The sequence below is a fragment of the Delphinus delphis genome, chromosome 19, assembly GCF_949987515.2.
Source record: "Delphinus delphis chromosome 19, mDelDel1.2, whole genome shotgun sequence".
NCBI classification, from domain to species: Eukaryota; Metazoa; Chordata; class Mammalia; order Artiodactyla; family Delphinidae; genus Delphinus; species Delphinus delphis.
Window position 1 is genome coordinate 19,817,052 of NC_082701.1, and position 18,224 is coordinate 19,835,275.

The 18,224-nt window shown below is 38.4% G+C and overlaps 1 protein-coding gene across 4 annotated transcripts in view; it reads left to right on the forward strand.

Moving 5' to 3' along the window:
• The window catches only part of LOC132414190 (signal transducer and activator of transcription 5B), a 71,802-nt gene that overhangs the window by 21,982 nt on the left and 31,596 nt on the right, over positions 1 to 18,224 (forward strand). The gene's annotated exons all lie outside the window — the stretch shown is intronic.

Sequence of the window (18,224 nt, forward strand, 5' to 3'; positions counted from 1 at the left end):
AAAATGTTAAATTCTTAGGTAATCTAATTTAATAATCTTTTTTTCTCTGATCTGGCTATTAAGACATACTTAAAAAAAACATACCGACCAAAGATTATAAAATTTTCATTTGTATTTTCTTTTAGAATATTTTATGGTTCTATTTTTTTTTCATTGTCTCTCAATCCATCTAGAATCTGTTACTGTGTAAGAAGTGAGGTGGGAATGTAGCTTTATTAGTTTTCCTGAAAATAACAATATTATTTATTGATCACTCACTCACTGTGTGCCAGCACTGAGCTAAATGTTTCACAGGTATTAACAGTTTCAACCTAAATCAATTTCAAGTGGCTCGCCAGTTATCTAGAAAAAATCCACCACTTTCCACCAGCTCCCTCTTTTCCCCATTGATAGGAAAATCCATCTTAATGTATACCAAGTCCTCATATATGTTCAGATCTGCTTCTTGTCTGTCCTTTTCCATAGATCAGTATGGCTCTGAATACACCACATTGTTTATTTGGATCACTAAAATTTTTTCAGAGAATAAATCAGAGAGGTCAGAATTCACATGGACTTCCTTTGAAATACGCACTGGGATAGGATCTTAATATGACTCAAAATGAATTTCACATTCTTTGAACAGATGGTGGATAATCACGGGTAGTTACATTAAAGAATCACTAGATTTAATCTTCTTAAACATACCTTTCTATAGAGATTATGTGACAGAATAGTAATTTTTAAAAACAATGAGCTGTATGCTTTCAACTCAAACAGTGTAATTTCATTCTGACGTTTCAGTAAGTGTAGTAAAACTATATATTTTAAGTTTTTTAATTTAAAAGCTTAGAATTGCTTTCAATATTTTTTCTTCTAAGCAAAGCATAGAAGGAAAGTTACAATTGTTACAGATAAGACACATATGAACTAGAATACTGTAAGAGTTATATAGGAACATGTGAAATATTTATGTTATAGACAAGCAGCTTGTCCAGTATAAATATAAATGTAATTTTCTAGAAGTAACCTTTAAAAAAGGTAAAAAGAAACAGGTGAAATCAATTTGAATAATATATTTTCTTTAACCCAGTATATCCAAAGTATTACCATTTCAACATGTAATCAATATATAAACTTCGGAAACATTTTACATTCCTTTTTTACTGCTGAGTCTTCAAAATCTGGTGTGTGTTTTACGTACACAGCATATCTCAATTTAGATGCAAAATTTTTACCAGAAATACATGAAGTGTTCAGTTTTCATAAAACTTTTAGTTGATAAAGTAGATTCACATACCCAGGTTGTTCCAAACGTACTTGAAAGTTTTCCAATAACCAAATTGAGCATCAATTTTAAGTTTACATTTAAGTTGATTAAAATGAAATAAAAATTTAGTTTCTCAGTCACACTAGCCACATTTCAAGTGCCCAGTAATAGCACATGTGGCTTGTAGCTATCCTATTGGACAGTGCAGTTACAGGGCTTCTAAAGAAGTAAAATAAAATACAGGCTGTCTCCTACTTTTAACATCTAGTTTACCTATAGCTCAAATACAGGTAGGATCTCTTGCCCTCTGGGAACTGCTCTACAAGGGATCAGAAGCTTTTCTTACCTGAAAGAAGATGATACCCCTAAAGCTTCCCACCAGACCCCACTCCCAAAATGCACACAGATGTACACAGACTTCTCTTTTTTTTTGGAAACTGCTGCACTGAGGCCGGTTGAAGCATTATCCACATGCTTGGAGGCCCTTTCTTTCGTTGGGAGTAGAAGAGCTGTTAGTGCTTTGTAGGAGCTGGGATGGGCAGGAGTAGAGGGATTACTTTGTTACTAATGGTATCCCTGACTAGACATTCTAACTTCTTTTCCTTCAGAAACAAAATTATAAAGGGTCATTAGGTTTTGTAGGATTGTAGATCAACTGGGGTTTGGGGGCTTACGTAGGAATTTTTCATCTCTTTATAACTTTGTTTCTGTGGGACAGTGTTTTGTGTCCCAAACAACAAATATGCAAATGCATTTTGGATTATGATTCCATTTGTAAGGTGACCAGGAAGAAGGTGTGGGGAAGAGGTTGGCAGTTGCCTTATTACAGAAGGTGCAGGCGTCTGAGTGTTGAACTTTGATGCATCAGCCTAAATTGTCTCTTGTCACCTATACGACCTTGCTTACTCCTCTGGAACTAAAACAACCCATAGTGTTTTAGGTATACCTGAACTATCAAAACCGCTTTTAGGCAGAGTTTTTTGTTACTTTGGGTTTTTTTTGGGGGGTGGTGTATGTTGTTTTTGAAACTGAGTTTGCCTGTAAAAGAATCATATTCGTCTTTTGGTCTTAGCTACTATTCATTTTCATGTTGTACATAAAGTTGATGCTTGAAATTTGAGATCTAGTTACAGATGAAATTTTTCCTTTCAAAAGAGATTTCCCCCCTAATGTTAGTTTAACCTTAGGAGATACTTTACGGAGGGGAGTAATATTTAGTTATCATCGTGGGGCGATGGTAACTCCACCTTTATGTGGAAGACTGAACCAACAGCTTCAGAAGGCCAACTCAACCCTCTGATCGTCAGGCCTTCCTACTTAGTTTATCTTTTTTTTTTTTAATTTATTTATTTGTCTGTGCCGGGTCTCAGTTGCGGCATACAAGATCTTCGTTGCTGCATGCGTGATATTTTTAGTTGCAGCATGCAGGCTCCTTTAGTTGTGGCATGTGGGATCTTTAGTTGCGGCATGGGGGATCTAGTTCCCTGACCAGGGATCGAACCTGGGCCCCCTGCATTGGGAGCGCGGAGTCTTAATCATTGGACCACCATAAACTACTTAGTTTATCTTAAATGTCTTTTTAGATCCCTGGTTCTAGAAGGAACCTTTGAAGAAATGGATAGAACTTCTGTGCTGCTTTGAATATTGGCAGACTCTAAGCTAAATGCAGTTGGGTTTTTTATGTTAAATAAAGCACTTAGTAGCTTTTACTCCCAGGTAGCCTTTAGGAGCCCCTTTATTTTATTTTATTTATTTATTTATTTATTTATTTGTGGTATGTGGGCCTCTCACTGTTGTGGCCTCTCCCGTTGCGGAGCACAGGCTCCGGACGCGCAGGCTCAGCGGCCATGGCTCACGGGCCCAACCGCTCCGCAGCATGTGGGATCTTCCCGGACCGGGGTACGAACCCGTGTCTCCTACATCGGAAGGCGGACTCTCAACCACTGCGCCACCAGGGAAGCCCCGCCCCTTTATTTTAATATGGTGTCCAAGGTAGGTTAATTGTAACTTAACACATCCTGGTATAGTTTACTGATTGTAAATTACTCCTCAATAAAATTGAGAATTATTTCCATAAAGGAAAAGTTCCTTTTTTCTCAAATATAATATGACAACCTGTTTTAGAATATTTAAAATATTTCCTTAAAGGTGAAAATTTAAGAGCGTATATAAAAACCGTTGTGCTCCAAGGGGAAATCTGACTCTTTTGTCTTAAAATTCATTATATTCATTACGTTAAACAAAAGATTGTTGTGTTGAGTTGAGAAACAGCCAAGTATTTCAAAATATTTTTGTTATACCTAGGTTTTCACTGTGATGTATTTATTTTAGTAGAATTTGACATATATTTTATTCCATGGGAAAAAGAAGAAGCTAAACATTTGCAAGCCATCTGCCACCTTGTGCTGCTATGCATTGGTGGGGAGAAACCTGAGTCCTATTATAAATTTTAAACTCTGTGCTCTATATTTTTAGTACCTTGTGGAAATTGAATCTGCAAATCATCTCTGAGAGATAAATGATTTGATTTGATTGTGACAAGCATGAAGGTTATCCCCTCTATAAAACTATGTCTCCTGGGAAAAAGCTGGGCTAATACCGCACTGAAATGACCTTAACGGTGGAATCCTTGATTAGACCCGCATTGTTTTGCACGTATTATAGCTCCATAAAGATGATCGACGTCCATCAGGGATGAACAGATGTCCTGGCTTTATCAGAAATTGCTTTCACATTGCCAAGCCTTTCACAAAGCCAGTCATCACCCTTGTTAGTCTGATTTTGTTGAGATGCTTTTAAAACTTTTTTCCAAATATTGGTTTGAATGCACAGACTTTGCTGTTTACTTGTAAGATTCTATGTTAGTCAGGTATGGTGTCCTTCTCCCCTAACAGGGAAAAAAAAATTAAAAGCAAAAATAGAAAGTATAGCATAGTCTGTATTTACTTAAACTTTAAAGTATTTCATATCAGGTACTAGCATCTAAGTTCCATAAAAGGCACATCTGTTTTGTTCACTGCCATATCCTCAGGAGCTAGAACAGAACCAGGCATATAACAGGTCCTCAACAAGTATTTGTTAAATAAATACGTATAGTTTCTATGAGTGGGTCGATGCACTTACTTTTGTTTATGGCAGGAAGATCCTCATCTCTGATAATAAAGATTGGTTGATGTTGAAGGTACCTTAATTCCATCTGTTCCCCTTTAATCTCAACATAGAGGGTGTCTCCAGAGACCACTTCAACCCTCAGTAGGGCTGAAAGTCTATCTTTTACTGTGGAAGAAAGAAAAGAGAGGGGAAAACCAATTCTCTTTATTTCATTTGGATTTTGGAGTTAAGGATGGAAGAAATTTGAGTTTACTAGGCAGGAACTGGCCTTTTTTCCCCATTTAAAAAAATTGTGTTTGTGTTACCATTTTAACCATTTTAAAGTGTACAGTTCGGTGACATTACTTAATGTCATCCCACATTGAAATGGTACCTGTTAAACAGTAATCCCCCATCCCCACTCTCCCCCAGACTCTGGTTACCACCATTCTACTTTCTCTCTATGTAAGTGTGACTACTCTAGGTACTTCATATAAGTGGAATCATATAATATTTGGCCCTTTGTTTCTGGCTTATTCTTTTTTAAAAAATTTTATTATTATTTATTTTATTTATTTATCTTTGGCTGCATTGGGTCTTTGTTGCTGCGCTCGGGCTTTCTCTAGTTGCGGCGAGTGGGGACCACTCCTCGTTGCGGTCGCAGGTCTCTCATTGCAGTGGCCTCTCCTGTTGCAACTGTAGGCGCCCAGGCTTCAGGAGTTGTGGCTCACGTCTCCGGAGCAGAGGCTCAGTAGCTGTGGCGCACAGGCCCAGCTGGCTGCTCTGCGGCAGACGGACACTCAACTGCTGCGCCACCAGGGAAGCCCTTTTTTTTTTTTTTTTTAATATGACCCCTTTGCTTGGAGACTTGGCAATTTTTCTTTCCCCCATTTTTTTAAGTTTTTCCTTTTGTACCTAGATCTAGCAAGTGATGCATACACAGTAAGTGTCCAAAGACAAGTTAATTCAGCAGCTTGTTGCATGCCACTAGGGGGTTATTAAAGCTTTGAAAATGTGATTCCTAATCTGTATGTCTGTAGGCTTATCTCCTCTAAGTCTTGCTGATAAACCTGCACTGACAATAATATCAGAGATTAGTCTTTCTCCATGTTTCATAAAGCAAATTGTTCTCCTTCTTATAGCCTGATTATGAACTGGAAAATTACTGGCACGTTGTTGTAATTGTTTATACAGGCATGAAGACAAACTACACAAGGACAATAGCTACATGAAAGGTTTTGATTGCAGCTTCATTAGGAAATTACATGCTCCTACTCATTTCTTTTCTCTCTTTTTCTATTCTCATTATATCTTTCTCCCTCCCTCTCTCCATCCCTTTCCTTCCCTTCTAGTCTGTCATCCCTCCTTCCATCTCTTTCTTCCTTTCTTTTTTCTTTCTTTTTCATTCTCATTTTCCTGAGTAGTTGCTACAGAGACAACCTGAACCTAGGGTCCAAATATAATTAAAATAATTGTAGCTCTCTATCAGTCTACTTGGAGGGATGGGGAAAAAGAGAGTATGAGAACTAAATATTTTTTTTTAAAGATTGGAAACTAACTTGTTGAGGAAAAAGAAATATGCTGGGAGATCTAATTGGTAAAGAAGCAAAGAGGAAGAGAGAGGGAGCATCTTGAAGGATGCTTTAAAAAGTAACCTGTGCAATTGAAATTTCAAGCAGAATCGTAATCCATGGACTATTTTAGGTCTATTGAACATAGGGTTGGTTCACTATTTTAGGACTATTGAACATAGGGTTGGTTCTCCCACTGTATCCCCTGCTGATTTGCACTGGGCAGATCATTTCTGCCTTCCCTGATTCCATTTCTCAACCTGTAAAATGGAAGGTCAACAATTAGATTCAGAATCACAAGACTTTGAGCCAAAGCCATGAGAACATGAAAGGTACTTTTTTTTTTTTTTGCCATACGCGGGCCTCTCACTGTTGTGGCCTCTCCCGTTGCGGAGCACAGGCTCAGCGGCCATGGCTCACAGGCGCAGCCACTCCGCGGCATGTGGGATCTTCCCAGACTGGGGCACGAACCCGTGTCCCCTGCATGGGCAGGCAGACTCTCAACCACTGCGCCACCAGGGAAGCCCCACGAAAGGTACTTTTTAAATTCAGTTTTTTTGATGTCTACAAATGCAGGTGTTAGTATGCCAGAGACAGAAGTTTGGGGGGGTTTTTTTGTAAATTTTTTTTTAACATCTTTATTGGAGTATAATTGCTTTACAATGTTGTGTTAGTTTCTGCTGTATAACAAAGTGAATCAGCTATATGCACACGTATATCCCCATATCCCCTCCCTCTTGTGTCTCCCTCCCACCCTCCTTATCCCTCCCACCCTTTTAGGTGGTCGCAAAGCACCGAGCTGATCTCCCTGTGCTATGTGGCTGCTTCCCACTAGCTATCTATTTTACATTTGGTAGTGTACATATGTCAGTGCTACTCTCTCCCTTCATCCCAGCTTACCTTTCCCCCTCCCCATGTCCTCAAGTCCATTCTCTATGTCTGTGTCTTTATTCCTGTCCTGCCCCTAGGTTCATCAGAACCTTTTTTTTTTTTTAGATTCCATATACATGTGTTAGCATACGGTATTTGTCTTTCTCTTTCTGACTTACTTCATTCTGTATGACAGACTCTAGGTCCATCCACCTCACTACAAATAACGCAATTTCATTTCTTTTTATGGCTGAGTAATATTCCATTGTATATATGTGCCACATCTTCTTTATCCATTCATCTGTTGATGGACACTTAGGTTGCTTCCATGTCCTGGCTATTGTAAATAGTGCTGCAATGAACATTGTGGTACATGACTCTTTCTGAATTATGGTTTTCTCAGGGTATATGCCCAGTAGTGGGATTGCTGGGTCATATGGTAGTTCTATTTGTAGTTTTTTAAGGAACCTCCATACTGTTGTCCATAGTGGCTGTATCAATTTACATTCCCACCAACAGTGCAAGAGGGTTCCCTTTTCTCCACACCCTCTCCAGCATTTATTGTTTGCAGATTTTTTTGGTGATGCCATTCTGACTGGTGTGAGGTGATACCTCATTGTAGTTTTGATTTGCATTTCTCTAATGATTAGTGTTGTTGAGCATCCTTTCATGTGTTTGTTGACAGTCTGTATATCTTCTTTGGAGAAATGTCTATTTAGTTCTTCTGCCCATTTTTGGATTGGGTTGTGTGTTTTTTTGATATTGAGCTGCATGAACTGCTTGTATATTTTGGAGATTAATCTTTTGTCAGTTGCTTCGTTTGCAAATATTTTCTCCCATTCTGAGGGTTGTCTTTTGAGACAGAAGTACTGACAATGAAAAATTATCCAAAGCCAAGATTGGCTCCTGTTGGAGAGGTGGAAATGGTTGTGATGGAATTCAAGTAACCTCAGGACCCTGGGATTTCTGAATTTCAGAACATTAGGAGAATCTTCCAGTCCTTCCTGCTTAAATATGAATGGACGTAGATTGCCATTACTGCCTTGCCCCACTTCTCCTAGATTTAGATCACCGGTATTTGTAAAGCTTACCAGTCACGAATAGATTCTTGCATTTCCCATTCCTTGCCATAGGGTCCTCTTTCAGTTCCATATGCTTTCATTGGCACTTACTTTGATTTTCTTTACAGCAGCAGCTGCTAATTAGTGACAGCTTTCGAGCGAGCAGCTTGTCATTTTTGGCAGGGGTAGGGGCCATCCATAGCAATTCAAGGCTATATTTTCATTTGCTAAATTTACTTTGCTACATGGAAATACATCTTGAATTAAAAAATAGTCTGTAGTCAGAGGTGGTTATATTTGCTGAAATATCTTCCTGAGTTGGCATTTGGTCCTGTAGTTGAAGAACTCTCAGGAGATAAAACATAGGTTCAGTGTCTGTCAGACCGACGCAATTAGTCCTGAGTCATCCTTCTAACGTTAATCAACATTCTGGATGTAGAAACTCATCGTCTTGTTTTGGCACAATAGTAAATCACTCTGGATTATATTTGGTAGTATGCATGGTAACCGAAGGAGTGAATTGTTGGTAGACGTTGTGCTTCCGGTTTATACTCAACTTCTTTCTTGAGACATAATTAAGGGAAAGAAACAGTTTAGTTTGCATAAAGATGCTTTCTTTGGAATTTCAGCTCATATCAGCATCATCACATGTCATGTAATTCTCCTCTTTGAAATTGCTGCAAGGCCCTTTCTCACCTTCTGAGGTGGCCCACACTCTGTCTGTGGCGTGTGTTTCTCCCACCACTCTCGCCTTCTGAGATGGCCCATACTCTGTCTGTGGAGTATGTTTCTCTCTAAATAAATCCATTTCTTACCTATCACTTTGTCTCTCACTGAATTCTTTCTACAATGAGACATCAAGAACCTGAGCTTCGGGCTTCCCTGGTGGTGCAGCGGTTGAGAGCCCGCCTGCTGATGCAGAGGACACGGGTTCGTGCCCCGGTCCGGGAAGATCCCACCTGCCGCAGAGCGGCTGAGCCCGTGAGCCATGGCCGCTGGGACTGCACATCCGGAGCGTGTGCTCCGCAACGGGAGAGGCCACAACAGTGAGAGGCCTGCTTACTGCAAAAAAAAAAAAAAAAAAAAAAAAAAAGAACCTGAGCTTCATTAAGCCCTGAAACCAGGTGTGTGATCTCAGTTGGAAGACTGTGGGTTTTGGCCAGGTTCAAGTCTCGGCTGTGTGGGTTCAGGTCCCAATCTGAGGTGCACGGTTTCAGAAAGTTTGGTGACACTGTTGTCTGCTGTAATGCCAAAAAGTAGGAAACATACCTCATAAACATGATAAAAAAAAAAAAAGAAATTGCTGCAAGGAGGTTGTCAGCTCTGTTTTACAAACTTGTCACGATGTTTACGGAGCGGTACAGCTTGCAATTTGTATTTACCTTGATTAGCACCAATGATGAGTCAAAACCTCCGTCACAGTTTCTATAAAGTGTGATTCAGTACCATTATTCCTGTAATAAGGATTCAAGTTAATGATCTCCGCAGTGTTAAAAATAACATCTTGAAGGAAATAACTGACCTACCATTCATTTCCCCCAATTTAGGTTCTTTTTGTAACATGGAGGTCTACCAAAATTATATTTAATTTAACACACAGTTATTGACTAGCTACCATGTACCTATGCCAAGGAAATCAAAATGAATGAGACATGGTTCCTTCCCTGGTATAAGTTCTAGTCTAGTAGTTGAGCAGCAGCTAAATCAGAAATGCTTTGGTTCTTACACCCAGAATGGAGGATAAATTCTAATTCTAGAGAGGTAAAGAATTCCATCTTTTTAAAAACTGGATGATCAAGATGATAAAAGACATAGGATACAGGTATTGTATTGATGTGGTTTTTTTAGCTAAATGTTTTAAAGATTGTATGAGGCACATTTCATAGGAGCACGGAATTGCCAGGTGTCCCTGCCCCAGATTTCCCCAAGACATATTGGACAACACTTAAATTCAGACGTCGTCTTCCCCATCAGAGTACCTCTCAGGGGCATGGCTTGGTAAACCCAAATGATCTCCTAACAGTCAACCAATATTTAATGGGCACTGTGCACAGTAACGTAGTTATTTCTACATTTGTCATATTAGTGTTAGTTATCATAGGAAGTTATCATTTACATCTCTCTAGCTTTATAATCACATCAGCATCAGGTAACTTGATGTTAGTTATTGGTATCATGTGAACAGTTATCAAGATAACTGACTTCAGTATCTTTTACTATCCTATCTTACCCACTAGAATAGTTCACAAGTTGTTTTCACATTTGTATTAGTGATATTGTCCCTTTAATGAGAAATGTTTTCTGCCAGCAGAAAACCTGAGTTTAGAATGATCTCTGATAAATACTGGTGATAGATAATAATGTATCTAATGGAAACCCAATAAGGAATTTGGGAACAAATATAACAAACTAACCACTCCCTTCTCATAGGAAGTGTCACTGTGTTAATTCAGAACACAAGTGGTCAGGATCTACGTTTGGGCCTCACTGGAAAATCACCGACCCCCAGAATGATTCTCGTTTTTCTCCTCCCACTCCCTTTTATAATCTAAAGCTTTTAGCTGATTTCTGATTGATTGAGAAGAGTGAAGGTGAATCACCAAACCCCTAATATGGCTTCCTTTGGTTGTGTTTGAAGGTTTGTCATCTTGATGTGCTCTGACCTTTAGGGAAGGATGTCCCATTTAAAACATTTTTGAATTGTCAAATAATTTTTGGTATCAGTGAGTTGCACTTTGTTCATTTACTTTGTAGCTTTTATTATAAAGCAGTCTTACAACCACAGGTATCATGGTCAGGAAAAACTCATTTGGTTAGGTGAGGTTTTTAATAAATAAAGCACGGGGGTTGAGAGTATGAGTGCTGGAAATGGGCAGCCTGGTGCTAATCCCAGCTCCTTCACTTACTTGCCACAGGACTTTGGGCAAGTTTTCTAACTCTTAAGCCTGCTTCCTCTTATATAGAATGGGGATAATAATCCTACTGCCTCATAGAGTTGTCATGGGGATTAAATGAGGGTACATATAACATGCAGGCAACAGTCCATGACGTAGTAAGAGTTCCTTGAATGTTTATTGTTACTACTGTGACTATTGTTACTATTACTACTGCTGCTAGTACTCCCTTTTTCTCCTTTCCCATGCTAATTCCTTTGCTGTCATTTAACATTTGGTGATTAAGTGTAGGAAAGGCTTAGAAATTTAATAGTTTGTTTTATTTCCAACATGAAACAGTTTCTGGTGTGGGTAGCAGTAGTTAATTTAGCATATATAACAAACTACTAAGTTTTTCCTTGAAACCCAAACTGTCTTCATTTCAAAGGAGGTATTCTCAGAGTGGGGTTACATACCCTCCATCATCAAAGCCTAGAATCTTTACAAGACTTTGTCTCACAAAAAGCTTTGTGTCTCTGTTGCCACCACAACCTGAAACTAACGAGTTAGAAACCACATAGAGCCCTATGACATGCTTGTAGGAGCCCTTCTGAAGGAGCCGGCACATTTTCTTGTAAGTTGCATGTAGATAGCTAAGCCAGGAACCGATCTGGTTGAGGAAACAAAAAGTTTTTGTTTTTCCTTCCCTCTCCACTTTTAAACTCAAAAGATCTAATTTTGTTGTCTCTGGGAAGATTAAATGCATAGATGCTCACTTAATTTAAAGACGTCTACGTGAGAATGCGGTGTTGTTTCTTTGGGGGTTAGGGGTCTTCAATATTGTTCCACAAGTATTCAGGGTTACTACCTAAAGAAGATTTAAAATCATATTTTCTGTCTTCTTGCCCTTTTTGTTATAAGTTGTACAGTCTTTAAACCATGTCTAATCTAAGAAAATATACATCCCTGGTATATGTGCTTTTCCTGATTGTCAGCCTTGAACCTGGCCAGTGCCTTCGCATGTCCGACAGGTGATTTGACTTTAGTTTGAGAAGAAGAAAACTAAAGATTTATTTTTATATCAGTCAACTAGGGACCTTATATGTTGCCGTATTTATTATAGCCAAAATGCCACTTTATTTTTAGGTGGAGACTTCTGGAGCAGTAGTATAAAGGCTAGGATGGTTCCAATCCTGTACTTTTCCTCCTGTTTAAGTCCACATTAAATCCGGTAGTTCTTAAGAGTTCCACTGCTGTTTAAAGAGTGTAGCTCCACGTGATCTTATTGTCTTTAATTTAGTCAAGTGAGACACCACATTACACAGGTTCTGGGTCTCACATTTGCTTTGTTTTTCTTTGGAGCTTTACTGGAAACCGAATGCTATTGCGTTCTAGCTACAGAAGCAGGAGGGGAAGTTGGCAAGAATTAACTGCTTTCTGTTTGGTCTGTCTGTGGCAGCTGACCTTTTGGAAGGAAATCGCTGCTCTTTGCTTCTTCCTGTAACAGTGCAGCCTGTGAAAGAACGTCTACACAGAAGGGTTCTGTCGTTATCCTGGCTGGTGTCTTGGGGCATAAGCTGTTAGTTAAGAGGTGGGAGTCTTTCAGTGCAGTGTGTTGTAGGAACATGGACTCAAGTTCACGGAGCTAAGTTGTGTGTAGATATCCCAGTAGATAGATAGTGAGAGAGTATCTGTTTCCAGAAAAAGTAGTTTGTTTTAGCAAAACGAATTGTATTTTCTTGCCAAGTCCCAGTGTTAATGCTATGGGCAATTACTTTGTGTGCAATTTTAATTAATCTTAATGTTGAATGTCCTAATATCAGTATTATTTCTTTTACTAGATCACCTTTTTTTCCTGAGAGGCCATTTTTATTTTCCAAGACATGAGCTCTTATTTAAATGTCATTTCATCTCAGAATTAGAATTAACTTCTTACCACACCTGCTACCCATTGTTGGCCCCACCTTTTCTGCAGGAGTTGTTTTACTTAGATAGAGTGAGTATTATACCGCACACACTGGCATTTTCTTCAGAAAGCTACAGTTCGGCTTTCTGAAGCCGAAGTTGGAATATCCTCCAGTGAGCAGGCAAAGGAACTAGCTGATGAGCCATTTCTCTCTTAAAAGAAAAGATCTTAGTCTTCCGTTATTTTAACCAAAACATATTTAGGTTTATTTTGTTTTTCAAAAGGACTTATATTCAAGTAAGTGTCTGTAAGCAAAAGTGAAGTTGATTATGATTATTGGTGAATGCAGAGAACACAGCTACCTGAAAAGGGGGCAAAATACCGTATTCTTCTGCATTCAGTTTGAGTTCAGTTTATGGACATGCTTTTCCAATGTATTATTGGTCTCTCTCCTAGATTTACTGTTAATAGTAAAGATTGTTGGGTGAGCGTTAGCGTTGATGTACATAAAATGTGTAGAGAGTAACCTTGGGAGAGTTATCTAACGTCTTCCCTTAGCAAGGTGGCCCTGTAGCGCTTCTTGTCTGTTCTTGGAACCTGGCCTGATTCGTTCAACCTTCCTGAGAGTACAAACCTTGCTTTGGCTTTAGGTATAGGTTCTGGCACAAAATAAGTTGATATCAACAAAACAGGAAGATTTCCCCCCAGTTCTGTTGGCCTTTGAGTAGGAGCAAAGTTAAGAACGGATGGCTAAGGCTTTCTGGGAGCTGGTTTTGTAACCGTATCCTTCTAGAGGTCTTGAATTGTCACCCTTGAACTATCAAGGGCCTTCATCCAGGCCAGTTGTGTCCAGGTGTGTCATTAGGGGTAAGGGAAATACAGTTTTTAAAAAGGAATTCTTAAAAAAATAAATAAATAAAATAAAAATTAAAAGGAATCCTTGCACTGCTGGGAGTGGTTTTCTGTGTATTTCATTCTATTTACTATTGGAACAAATTTGCAGGGACCGTTGCTTAGTCATGTCAAAGATGAAAAAGAACCAGACATGAATCTAATAAGTATGTATTATTTCTTGCCTGGAAATATGACTTTCTCAAATATTCTTTTTTGTCTTTTCTATTTTCCATGCTTTTTTCAGAAATCACAAGAAAACCTCCTAGATTCAAACTCTACTCCCTCTGAGATCACTAATCTTCAACCTAGTCTAAGTTCTAGTTTACCCTTTTTTAATTTTTGGTATTCTGAACTTTTTGGTATGAACATTTTCAAACACTCACAAAATAAGAATAGTGTATAATGAATTTCCATAGATTCATCACTCAAGTTCAAAAATTACCAAAATTTTGTTAATCCTTTTTTATGTACTCCACATAAACACCTTTTTGTTTCTTCTGGACTTAAAAAAAATACTTCAAAATATATTTTTGTGCCACTTACTTTTATATTACTTCTAAAACAAGGGTTTATTAAACAAAAAAATAATATGAACAGTTATTGAGTGCAAGACATTGTAAAGGATTTAAATAAAATATAAATAGATGTCAAAATTACAGATTAAGCTTAGCTATTAATAGTCTTGAACCGCTACTTGAAAACACATTGTTCTTATGTACTTGAAGGTGATAGAATTGCATTTCTTTCTTTTTTTTTAAACATTTTAGTTTCTTTTATTTGTTTGTTTATTTATTTTGGCTGCACCGGGTCTTAGTTGCAGCGCACAGGATCTTTGTTGCCGGGTGTTCAGTTGCGGCATGTGGGATCTTTAGTTGTGGCATGCATGTGGGATCTAGTTCCCCGACCAGGGATCAAACCCGGGCCCTCTGCACTGGGAGCGCAGAGTCTTGCCCACTGGACCACCAGGGAAGTCCCGAATTGAATTTCTTTTTTAAGAAATGTATAAATATCTCATGCGCTACTTAAATCAAGACTACCTCATTTGTGCCATAAGCTGGATGCTGTCATGATGGGAAATATTTCTTCCTATGTCTTTTGCATGTCCCTTTATGCTTTATTCCTGTGGAATAGTGAGCAGTGCCAATTGCCCATGATTATTAAATTTATATTTCAGGTTTTACATTTTAAACAAAATTTAATAAATCAAAAAGCTTTACAAAAAATTATACCAAAACTCCTCCATCTAAATGTAACAGCTGTTTATAGTTCTCTCTGACCTGTCTCTGGTATGTGTCCTCTAGCATACATACTGTGTACACTTTTCATTTAATATTCCTTTATTTATACTTTTGGAAAATATCTATGGCCTTATATTTCAACATAGCCTTTATATTTCATTTAATTATTGCACAGTATTCCATCAGATTAATATGTTATAGTTTAACCAGTCTCTTATTTTGGACATTTAGGTTATTTCTAGTTTCTCATTATTGTGTTTAATACTGTCTAACTGTTGTCCCTAGGAGTTGACCTAGTGCTAGGTGCTCTTCAAAGCAAATTTTGCTAAGTGGAAATTTAATACTCTAATTCTCAGTGATAAGAGGGAGGCTGTGAACTCTAATGAGGAAAATAAGAGGAACGTGTGTAGATTTATTAATAAATTGCCTTTTAAACAAAACTTCAGAACAGAAGGGAAGGGATTATCTTTCATCTAAATGGTACAGAAACTCAGTATATTGTAATAGCTGAGGAATTTCTATTTCCTGAACTGTGGGATTCGATCTTTTTGAGAGACACAGGCTAAGATGAGTTGGTCTTAACAGTATAAATGGGTACAGATATAAACCTTCATTAGAGGGACTTCCCTGGCGGTCCAGTGGTTAAGATTCCACGTGTCCACTGCAGGGAACTCGGATTCGACCCCTGGTCAAGGAATTAAGATGCTGCATGCCGCGAGGCACGGCCTAAAAAATAAAAAAATTTCAAAAGGTAGAAAATAAAAACCCTTCATTCGAAATTCTGAGGCTGACATGGGGCTACATGGCAGCCTCAGATCATTTCTTACTTTTCTGTAATGCAGATGGCCATTGTTTGTGGGCTACAGTAAATGTTTTTCCTTCTCTGAAAAATGTTATTGATGTAGCTTCTTCCCAAGTGGGTCGTTCAAGTTGCTTAATAGATTTCAACACAGAGATAATGGTAATGCATACGCATTCAAGCTGCGGGCCAGTGTGTCATGAGGGAGCCCTTCCCCCTCCCCGCCTCCCTCTCCCTCTCCCTCTCCCTTCCTTTTTCCTGAAGTAATATGTAATGATTTTGCTGTGATGTAAAGATTTATGACGGATTGTCTTCCCAGAATATTACCATCTCTATGTCGCCTGGCAGATTTTTCCTTGCTTGTTTCTTTGTGAGCCAAATACTTTTATTCTTTCTGTTCGCTTCCCATCTGTTTAATAATCTGCTTTTATTAGAGAATTGCCTTCCTGATGGCTTATAACGTAGTGTTTAGAAGTTTGTTTTTAGAGAGCAGATGGCTCCAGTGTTGACCTACTTCTAGACGGGATAGTTTTACTCTAACCTTACTTGATGTTAGGCCAATTTTAGTATGAGCAGAATCTGAATCCTTTATTGCTACTATTTAATATGTTTCTGTCCCTCCAAGTTCCTACTGCTGGGTAATCACCACCACTGAAGAGATGTATTGACAGTAAAGCAGAAAACACAACCAGAGAACTTGCTGCTTTTATTCCATCCAAAGTCCTTTAGTCGTTAAATGGTGCTGATATGATGAACAGTTTTGAATCCTGGTTCCTTGCCAGATCAGATTTCTTTTCAGATCAGAAGCATTGTTTGCACATCTTCTCTTTCATCTGCCAACTAGCCCAAGCCTTTGCCCAAATCAGAGCCCCGCAATATTAGGTTTCTGATTCTAATTTCATGTTCATTTTCTTTCTTTAAGTTATGAAATATAACAAACATGCAGAAAAGTACAAAACATAATATGACAAACCACCACCACAAGTCCTCAAGACAAAGGCAGCATGGTGCAGTGTAGAGTACAGACTGGGGCCAGGGTGCCCAGATCCAGCCCAGATGGTACCCCTCAGCAGTGTGGGACCTGGCACAGATATTTTACCCCCCAAAGAAACCCATACCCATTAAAAGTCACTGCCCATCCCCTAGCCCTTGGCAGCCACCTGTCTCCTTTGTTTCTGTGGGTTTGCCTATGCCTATTCTGGGCATTTCCTATAAATGGAATTTACAATATGTGGCCTTTTATATCTGGCTTCTTTCACTTAGCATCATGTTTTCAAGGTTTACCCATATTGTAGCATGTATCAGTACTTCGTGCCTTTTTTATGGCAAAATAATATTCCATTTAATCTATTTTATTTTTCCACTCATGTCCATATTATCCATTCATGCATTGATGGTCATTTGGGTTGTTTCTACCTTTTGGCTATTATGAATAATACTGCTGTGAACATTTGTGTACAGGTTTTTGTGGACATATATTTTCAATTCTCTTAAGCATATACCTAGGCGTAGAACTGTTGGGTCATATAGTAACTCCACGTTTAACCTTTTGAAGAACCTTCAGATGGTTTTCCAAAACTGTTACACCATTTTACAATCCTGTTTAATTTGCTGAGCCTCAATTTCCTCATCTGTAAAGTGGGAATAATAATAGCTACCTCATAGGGTTTTTGTGAGGGTTAAATGGTAGACTCATAAAAGTACTCATTGTTATAAAATAATATAGCAAGTGTTCAGTAAATGATATTAAATGATAAATCTGGATGGTGGCTACTAACACTAATAAATGTTATTTTAAATCAGTTTTCATTCTTATTTCTGGAATTTATTAGATGAATCAAAATATTTGTTGCTAATAATTCATACTTTAATTAGTTGGAGTCAGGTGCGTCCTTGGAAAGAATAGGAAAAGGCTTAGCTCCTGGCTGCCAGAAGAGCACATCAGAATGGATGTTTTCTTTTTGGAGTTTAGAATACTTATGGCAGCCTTGCTCTCCTTACACCACCCTTCACAATTCTTAATTCCCTCGTTCAGAGGTGAGGGAACAGTCTTCCCAGTGCCTTTCCACCAGCCTCCATCAGGTCTCACCTGTGGGAGTCCTGGTGCCAGTGAAATTGATTAAGAAATGGGAATACCAGCTTATAACGGGAAGGTAAAGTTTATGTGCAGGATATTGGTTAAGGAGAAAGATAGCAAGAGCTCTTTGTGGAACATTGACTTTGGGAAGGTACTTAATTGCAGTGAGTTAAAATTGGAGGTGGGGAGAAGGAAGCCACCTTTGTAAGTTTCAGGTTGTAAGTTAGGGAATTCGCTGGTGGTCCGGTGGTTAGAACTCTGCCCTCTAACTGCTGAGGGCCCGGCGTTCAGTCCCTGGTTGGGGAACTAAGATCCCACAAGCTGCACTGTGTGGCCAAAAAAATTTTTTAAATAAAAAAAAATATATATATTTTTATCAGCATAGAAATTTATTTGCATTCAAAATAATATGGTTATATTTAGGATAATATAATAATTATCTAAAGCACATATCATCGTAGGTTCTGAAACAGTTCTAAAGATGTCATTCTTTTGAAGTCAAAAAATATGTAGTAAGAATGTACAAGGAAGCAAAAATATAAAAAATAAGTTTGTTGAGTATTGGGAGTTGTTACAAGAGGGGCACACCAAGGTAA